Below are 7,217 nucleotides of genomic sequence, written 5' to 3' on the forward strand. Positions count from 1 at the left end.
AAGAGTGTATCGCGCCCCATCCCACTCCCCCACACTCCGAGGTCATTGTGACGATATTTGCTTTACACTGAGCTGTAATTTACATGATTGATTGATTGATTGATTGCATTTATTCTTTTTCATGAAATGGCTAAGGCTTGATTTTCATTTTGTTAATCATTGTCAAGCTTGGGAAAAGTGTGGAGAAACAAGTATTTAATGAAAAAAATGAAATGTAACCCACTTTAAATGATACAAACTTAAGTAAAAAAAAATGCTGGAGATGTCTGATATAAACTTTGTTCAGATTCAGTTATGTCCTCAGATCCAGCTGGCACAAAAGGGGTAAAGGTTGTGCTTACTAAGTGTTGAAATTTCAATTTGGGTGGCAATATTGTTACAAAATTCTTGAATGTATCCGTTTTATTGCAATTCACTAAAAGTGGAAATGTATGAGAAATGTGTCGCAGGGTAAGTTTGATTTCGCCCGGAAACCTTGACACAGCGTGAAAACAAGCATTTCTGCGCAAACAGATTTCTGCGAGCTTTACAAAAATCGACAGTGCTCACTTAAGTGTAACATTCTGTCAAAACCTTTACTTTCATCGGATAGATAAGACCCAAGCCCAAGATTATATGTGAAAAAATTACCCACATGTTGTATATTTTTTAATTCCCAGGTCATTTTCAAAGTGTAAACTTTTTTTTTATACGCACTGTATAAGCCAGTAGCGTTGATTTAATTTCCAAGGGCGAGTGGAAAGAGAAAATATTTTTTTGAATTCAAGTTTATTGACGTAGATTTTTAATATGTAAATACAAAAACATGCTTAGATCTTAATGATGTCCGAGTGAAAGCCACGTTAACTGTGTCCTTATTTTCGGAATTGATGGAATGCGATCACAAACATTATTATACAACAATTTGAGTGGATACCTTATCAGAGGACTACCAAAATGGAATGAATTCTTTTGTTTGAATAACAAGAAACAAATGTTTTTGACATGATACTTTATCTGTAATTAGAAATTGTATTTCTAATCTTGATGAGAAAGTGAAACCAGTGGCGGATTTAGTAGCCTATAACCTAGGCGGAGGCTGCAGTTATTGTCTTTGCTGTTAAGCTGAACGCAAGCGATACGTCTGATCTGGAAAAGACTACGCATTGCATTGACCGTCGCAGCCACAAATGCGTAGTCTTCGCAAGATCAGACGTATCGCTTACATTCAGCATAACAGCAAAGACAATAACTGCAGCCTCCTCCTAGATTATAGGCTACGGATTTAGGGATGCATGACCCTTGCTCCAATCAAACAAGATTTTGGTATACTAACCCCCCCCCCCCTCCCATGGGTTAACCTTATGACGGATTATACACCCGTCGGCGATCACTGATTTTTTAACCCATCCCGAAACGCATTATCGGTCAATACCAGGGGGGGGGGGGGGGAGTCATTACTACCATTAAGTGAAATCCAGAGCAGCTAACTATTAAAGGAGAACGAAACCCTTGAAACTAGCTGAATCCATATCAAAGAGAAAAATAAAAGAAACATATTGTTGAAAGTTTGAGGAAGATTGAATGAATAATAAGAAAGTTATGAGCATTTGAATATTGAGATCACTAGTGCCATGTAGATCCTCCCATCGGCAATGCGACCAAGATCTGTGATATCACACACGTACAACTCCCTCATTACTTTAGTACTTATTTCACTTATATTCTCACTTTTATAGAGTCTATCACAATGTTAGGTGTTTTCTTTATGAGATGAAAAGTACAGAGGTTTCACAACATTATCATTGATGAATCGTTTGTCATATGATTAGAATGAGCAAAAAGAAATGTTTTGGGGTATATTTTCAGTGTCCGAATGGGAGAGTTGTACGTGTGTGACATCACAGATCTTGGTCGCATTGCCAATGGGAGGATCTCCATAGCATTAGTGATCTCGACATTCAAATGCTCATAACTCTTTTATTGCTAGTCCTATTTTACTCAAAGTTTTGTTGATCTTATTCTTTTATTTTTCTGCTTTCACAAAAGCTAACTTGCTCCAAGAGTTTCATTCTCCTTTAAAGATTAAACCAATCAAACAGAATCACGGAGAGGTGCGGTGGCCAAGTGGTCTAAAGATGCGCCCGAATACACCACGGAAGTTTCGGGTTCGATTCCCTTGACCAAGGCAATTTTATATACATTGCTCTTTTATCTTACATCAACTTTATGTTCAATATACTAATCACTTGGTTCCACGCAATTTCACTATTCAATACGCAATGCCTAGCTTCATGACCACAATACCGAAGATTCCAACAATTTTTACCTTAGTAATCCCAAAACAGTACTTGCTTATAAATCCATTTGACATAGAGGACCCAATGTTTGGCACTCATTGCCTCATAAAATAAAAGAATGTTCTTCGTTTTATTCTTTTAACGTAAGCTAAAAGATATATCATAAAATATCATATGACTCATAAATTTTCTTAAAGTGTATTTAGATCATTTATATATTGTTACACTGATCAGTTTCCGGTGGGGGAGGGGGGTTATAGGACCCCCGTACATTTTTTTCCTCATGTTTTCATTTGAACCTAATTTCAATGTATGTATTGCCATAATCAGTGGCGTAACTACGGGGGGGCATGGGGGCACGTGCCCTCCCCCCCAATCAGCTGGCCCCCCCAAAAAAAAAACGGGTAAAAGAAGAAAAAGAGGGAGAAAAAAAAGAAAAACGTATGTTTTAGTGAGAGACAACTATAGTTGTGGGGGATGAAGAAATTATTGTATATTATATTATACTATGTTATAATATATTTATTACATTGTATTATATTACATAAGAATATTTTTCATAACTTTATGAAACATAATTTGCTTAGGGCCTATGTGTTCATCATTCCTGGTGCTCGCATTGTCTGTTTAATTCCTGTTGTACTAAAACATCCCGGTCAAGTCAATATATACACCAAATAGGCCTATAGTTCCAGTTATTATTGTTTTACGTAGTGGCATAACATTATGCTTCTTTTTCATGATTACCTAAAGTGATTGCACCCTTTTAAGGTCTGAATATAAAAAAATTCCACTAACGTTCGCGTTAGTGGATTGGTGAGATATGTTAGCTCTTCATGAATTCCTAAAAAAAACAATTCTTAAAACGTCCCTTTTTCTAGTCTGAATCAGTGGCGTAGCTACGGGGGGGGGGGCCTGGGGGGCACGTGCCCCCCCCCCCTGAGATTTGGTGTGCCCCCCCCAAGTGCCCCCCCCCCTGAAAAAAATTGGCAGAGCAAAAAAAAAGGAGAAAGAAGAAAAAAAAAGGAAAAGAAGAAGAAAGACAGAAGAAAAAAAGAAGAGGAAAATAAGAGGAGGAAGACGAGTGAATGAAATAATGTGAAGGGAAGACTTGCAAAAAAAACACAAATCTTTCATGTTACTATATAAAACTTTTGCTTGCGCTTCGCGCCAGAATTGCCTGTTCGATGAAATTCATATCTTGCTCAATAGGCTGATATGGAGCAAATTTTGAAGTCAAAATACAAAATATATTTTAGCTTCGGACATCGAGCTCTCATCATTTTTTTTTTCATTAACAAATTTAAGTGTTCTAGCTGTAAAATGTCCCTTTTATAGTCTACATATCAGCATTTTTAAGCTCACGCTGCGTGGTCAAATTGTTTGATTTGCCAAGTTCCTATTGTCTACGTGTATTTCATAATGTTCCATTAAACAAATGTATTCAGACTGCCCAGATTCTAGGTCTAAATCTAAAACATGCGCGATAGCCTGCATGTTCTTTATATTAAATGTACTTAAATTATCCAGTTTCACATCAGAATATCAATAATTGTCTGCTCACGCTTCACGATCGCATTATTAATGATACCCAATTAACTATATCATATTTATGATTTACAAAATATGAATAGAGTGTCCCGCTTTTAGGTCTAAAATCTCAATTTTCTTCCTCTCGCGCTTCGCGCTCGCATCAATTGTTTAGTTACATACCTATCCCATTTATTAATACAAAAAGTGCTTAGAATGACAATTTTTTAGGTCGGAATGTCAAAAAAAATTTGCTCGCGCTTCGCGCTCGCATTATTGAAATATATACCGTCTTCGTGGGTAACTGTAAGCAGTCCTTAACAGGTCCCTTTTCGATAATGCTACAGTTAATAAAAATTTCTGCTCGCGATTGGCCTTCGCAGTAACCATCTAGTTACATACGAATCTTGTTCAGGATCACACATAACATTGCACAGAATATTACATTTTCAGGACAAAATACATGAAAGTAAAAAATAAAATAAAAAATCGCTCGCGCTTCGCGCTCGCACTTTTTATAAGGCTTATGAGATTATTTCATGTTTATGTTGTTCTATAAGAATAAAACTAAGAAGTGACTGATCGGGGGAAATATAGGTGAAGATAATTTCGGGCCCCATCCCCTATTGGCGAAAGTCGGATCCGCCCTTGTGACACATACACACACAACGGAAAAAATGGTGCCCCCCCCCTGAAAAAGCAAGGACCCCCCCAGTGCCCCCCCCAGGAAAAAAATCCTAGCTACGCCACTGGTATGAATATCGAAAATTTTCAGCTCGCGCTTCGCGCTCGCATCATTTGTATAGTGAGATACTTATGGTCTTCGTGAATTCCTACGAACAAGCATTAAATGCACCTCTTCAGGTTTGAATTTCAAAAATTTTCAGCTCACGCTTCGCGCACGTAATATTTGATTAGTGATTACAATGACTACAAAAAGTGTTTAATGTGTTGAAATGTAATTCTAACAAAATAAGCAAGCGCTTGGCGCTCGCATTATATGGCTATGGTGAGATATGTATGCTCTTCACGAATTAAAAAAAAGTCCTTAAATTGTCCATGTTTGAGGTCATTATACGCAAAAAAATTCAGCTAGCGCTTCGCGCTCGCATTGTTAGTTTAGTGAGACAGATATGTATCATGATTGTAAAAATTTGCTTATAGTGTCCCTTTTTAAGATCTGAATATAAGAAATTTTCAGCTCTCGCTTCGCGTTCGCATTGATTGATCATTGAGATACATATCCCTTTAATGGCACAATCCTTAAAATTTCAATTTCAGGTAAGTATAGGCCTACCTGGCAGTTGAGCGCGCTTCACGCGCCCACTAAGTGACTCAAAAATGTTGCTGGTTCCCCCCAATGCCGTGACCCACGGTACGCCACTGGCAATGATGGCACTCGGGGGTCTGCCTCCCAAATTTCATTTTGTATTTATGTATATTTAATACTACTACTAATACTACTACTACTACTAATAATAATAATATAGCGCTTTTCCCAAAGCGCTTTACAGCACATTATTACTCCTTTCATTGGATTCATTTCAATCCCGCACGAAAAGTGCACAATTTCCACTCCATGGGGAGCATTCTTTTCATCCATTGCGGATCCATTGCAGCCTCATTATTGGCGCTTGCAAATTCAAACATACAATAACTTTCGCATCCTACCGGTACGCATTTAGCATCTGGGTCATAGTCAGACAAAGAGTGGAATAACGCCTTGGCAAATGACGCTAGACCGCTGTGGGATTCGAACACACGACCCTCTGTTTACAAGGCGAGAGTCAGAACCACTATACCACGGCTCTTCCCCTCTTCCATGAGAATGATTCTTGTCACAAAATACACACCAATCACCTGATTCATGCATGCATGCACATGGTCGTGGGAAGCAGGGGTGCTGGTGGTGCTGAAGCACCCTCAAGATTTTCCTTTGGGGTGCTGCGTGGATCATTCTCCAGACAGCACCCCTGGAATTCTGGAATATGTGACAAAATGGAGAAATGTAACCAAAAATGACCTACACTTTATGCAGAACCCCCTCCCTTTTATTTTTTTTTGCTTGTCAAATTTCTCGGGACGATAATGACCTATTCATTTTGGAGTGAATCCCTTTTTTTTGGGCTTGTCAAATTTACATCAGCACCCTCAGTCAAAAATACTTTCCCAATATCAAAGATCCCAAATAGTTATCTTAGGCTTACATTGAACTTTGATTATAGTTATTATTTTTTATTTCATCCGTCTGATTAAATGGCTATTCCAATCAAAGATTTGGGGCATTGAGATTCCATCTGAAAAGAATTTGCCATCTATTAATATGTTTTGGGTCAGATACAGTCGTGCGCCATCTTGTGGTTCAAACATTAACTCTCACCATCCATCTCTATGACTCTCATCTACAGAGTTATCGTTAGAAATGAGCTTCATCCTTGCAATCACCCGACTCTCTTCCATCGGCAACAGGACAAAGTTCTTAATTCACCCATGTCTGACTTGGTGTAGAATCACACGGAGACTGCAAATAAATCATGATGTCCTAGCCCTCATATCTGACCTACCGTGACGGAAAACCCCATTTGTACCCCCACCAGTTCAAAAAAAGATTTGAAAAAAGGAATAAAATAAAGCATTCATTATATAGGCCTACAAAATATATTCGTACTGACCCCGAGTCCATCATTTTCTCCACTCTTCCTCCAACCATGGAGGTATACTTTAGGTCCAACCATTGCCATATTGCTTCAATGACCATATTACACTCATTCAGACAAAGTTAATCTTAAAAACATGCACCTCAAATTTGAAATAATATGGGAGCAGATTTTTGGTGACGTGGGCCGATATCTGGCAAATCGCGTCGGTAAGGAGGATTGCATGATAGCAAGTCACACATGCATACCCTTCCCCTCACTCACTTGTACAGTATCCCTCGTATCTAAATTTCTGATGCGCAAGCTAAAAAACAATGGTATTTCAATACTTGGAATCCACTTTGCATACATTAATTGTTGCTATGTCGGGCAAACCTCGGGCAAGCCCCGGGGGCAAGCTTTCCGGTTGTTAGAGGCAACCGTTGTTAAACTGGTATGCATAAAATTTGAATATGTTAGTAAAGGGCCTATACTGAACTGGAAAATAAGGATATTTCAAACTTTGTTGTTGTTGAAATTTTCAATTATCAGAAATCAGGGGCGGGTGAACGTATTTTTGTTTGGGGGGGCAAAGCCAAAAAAGGGCACTTGTATGTCAAAATGGTCAAAATGGGCATTTTGGTGCCAATGGATATTTTCACCATGAGATTATCTTCTTCTGCATGAAGTAGTCGTGTGTTTTGTAGTTAATTAGTTGAGCGAAGCCTTTTTTAGGTGAATTCTGATTGATAAGAGATATTAAGGCTTTATT

This window comes from Lytechinus pictus, unplaced genomic scaffold (genome assembly GCF_037042905.1).
Source record: "Lytechinus pictus isolate F3 Inbred unplaced genomic scaffold, Lp3.0 scaffold_19, whole genome shotgun sequence".
NCBI lineage: Eukaryota > Metazoa > Echinodermata > Echinoidea > Temnopleuroida > Toxopneustidae > Lytechinus > Lytechinus pictus.